The sequence below is a fragment of the Theropithecus gelada genome, unplaced genomic scaffold (genome assembly GCF_003255815.1).
Source record: "Theropithecus gelada isolate Dixy unplaced genomic scaffold, Tgel_1.0 HiC_scaffold_3766, whole genome shotgun sequence".
Lineage (NCBI taxonomy): Eukaryota > Metazoa > Chordata > Mammalia > Primates > Cercopithecidae > Theropithecus > Theropithecus gelada.
Window position 1 is genome coordinate 1,555 of NW_020260296.1, and position 2,680 is coordinate 4,234.

At 49.1% G+C, this 2,680-nt stretch overlaps 1 pseudogene; it reads right to left on the reverse strand.

Annotated features, from left to right (window-relative positions):
* Positions 1-783: 783 nt before the first annotated feature.
* On the reverse strand, positions 784-1,794 carry LOC112617735 (annotated as a pseudogene).
* Between the last annotated feature and the right edge of the window lie 886 nt (positions 1,795-2,680).

The following is a 2,680-nucleotide window of genomic DNA, read 5'->3' on the forward strand; positions in this document are numbered from 1 at the left end:
CTGCCATGCAGAGTCCCAGAGGTGAATCTCCCTATTTCTCCAAGTGTGCATCACTCACTCTCCTCTGTGCTGTGTCCTAGTGCTGTGCCCACAGCCTCACACAGCCGATGACTTCAGAGCCAGGAAACAGCTCAAGAGTCGGCCCCGAGGTTCCCTCTCTGCTTATTTCCCTGCAACCTAGGCTTCACTTCAACTGGCAGCTCGATTTAGCCGAATTCAGGAGAGGCCACCAGGGCTCTTTCTCCACACAAGCTGGTCCCACCCCAGGTGGAGTCAGGCAGGGCCAGACACCAGAGAAGCCTGGAGCAGAGCAGGGAGCGGTCTGAGCTGCTCCTCTCTCATCCAGGGAACTTCCTCCTCCCATTTGGAGGAAAAATGTGAGCTTGTTTCAAACCTCAGATGTTCCTTGAAGTTCATGGAGTAGTAAAAGAAAACAAAGACGTGGTAGAAAGGGAAGTGTTGGTGACAGCGAGAAAAATCTTGACCTTGAGGGCTCTCCTTCTTGTCCCTCTGTGAAGCCTCTTCCACCACATCGGGCTCAGGACTGACAAAGCCCCCTCCCAACCTTTCTCAGCCTGGACTCAAATTCAGCCATGAGAAAACAGAAACACAAGGAGAAGAGAGTCTGTAGAGACAAATTGGGAGGCTTCAAGAGGAGAATTTAGGATTTGCTTCTGCCCATGGGACACAAGCTGGGAATAAAAAATGTTTTCCTGACTCTTCTCAGAAAGCCATAGAGACTCTACCTAAAACCCTATTGCCAATGATGCAGGATCCACTTACCAGAGACTTTGATCATCTTGAGTGTGGAACGTTCCATGCCAGTGGCTGAGTTACGAGCAGAGCAACCATAGAGCCCGCTATGCTTTGTAGTAATATGGGGGATAAAGAGCTCTTGTCCTGATTGCACAAACTTCCCATTAATCTTCCAAGAATACTCTGCTGGTGGGTTAGAGTCCGCGAAGCAGGACAAGTGGAGGTTTTCTCCTGTATAGTAGTGATAGGTGACTGGAGCCAAAATTCTGGGTACGTCTGGACCATCTGGAGTAAAGAGAATAAAGCCACAGGTGATGTCGTCTGAGGGAAGGAGATGCTCCTGGTCTCTTAAAGGCACCAGTGTCCCTCTGAGCCAAGACACACCCTTAAGGTCCAGCCAAACCGCTCCTGTGTTCACTGAGTCGAGGCCTGAGGTATTCACCTGTTTCTCCCATCACAGGATGCAGACCCCAAGTCTCCGATGATGAGAGTATCTCCTCACCTTATATTCTTGGTTAAGGCTGTGCCTACCCAGGTTTTCTCAGGGCAGGGAGTCATGGCCAGCTTGGGTGTCCAGAAATAAAAGTGTCTGTACTTGGACGTGAGAGAGACTGAGATGCTCGGCCTCTGGTCATTTGGATTTTAGCTGGTGGCCTGGTCCACAGAGGAACCAAAGATACAAAGGACCTCCAGGGTGACTGGGTCACTGGGGATGCTACCAACTCGGTCCCGTATTTTACATTCATAGGGTCTTGTGTCATTTCTTGTGACATTTGCTAGAATGAGGATCCTGTTTTTACCGGGTTGCTTTAGCCTGGGAACTGACCGGTAGGCTCTGACCATTTACCCATCACACATAGGTGTAGCCCTGAGTCTTAGGTTCACAGTTAATGCTACAACATTCTCATTCTCCATGGGGTTGAAGTTGTTGCTGGTGATGTAGGACTTGGGCAGCTCCGCTGTGTGGATAACAGACAGAAGATTGTCCTGTGTGGCACCTTTGATTCCTCTACAGAATCCTTCAATCAGATTTGGCATCTCCCACCTCTCAGCCCACTCGAGTCCTTGAAAGTTAGTAGCTGGTGCGTGTGTCATAAGACAGATGCATGATGATCTAAGAGCTCAAAGACTCTGAGGCTGCCTGCTCTGTCTTAGGGAAGCACAGACTTTCTCAAGTGTGAATTGAGCAGCAATGTTGGGTCATGGACAGACAGGTCAGTGGGACCCACAGCCCCTGGTACCCCTCCCAGTCCCTCTCTAATCAACTGTCTTGCTTGTTCACCTTGGGTTCCTTACCTGGAATGTGCAACTGCTGGGCCCCTTCCAAATTCCATCTTACTTTGCCCCCCCAGATATGATTTCTCTGCAGTTTCCATTTCCAAGGACATTCTAGAGATGAGTAATAACGGCACTTCCCATTGTCCTGAAATTGTGAAGATACTGAGCAGCCTGGCCTGGGACTGGATGTTTCAGCAGAAATAAGACAGGGGAGACCAGAGGCAAGCCTGGAGGTCAGTTCAGTCATCAGGCAGTGGAGGTAGAAGGTGGGGCAGTTTTCTGCAGGTGTTTCATGATGACTTACTTGAGCCAGTGACCTCCAAAGACAGAGCAGAGTGCAAGGAATGATCTAGAAAGAGTGAAGGGGACAGGCAAGAGCTGGTGGCTTAGGAGCTGAACCATGTTCCCTATTCTGGATTCTTTAAGTTTCCTCTCCTTCTGCAGAGGACAGGTGAGGACTATGTGGATCTTTCCAGAAACACATGTGGACATTTGCAAATGCAGAACTGACTGGTGGAAAGGGTGGGAATGAACTTCTGGAAATCTGGTCCTCATGTACTATGTGTGTTTGATGTATATGAGACAAATTTGGGGAGAAATTTTGCAAATATTTTCTTCCATTGGACACTCTCCTCTCTGATTCCAT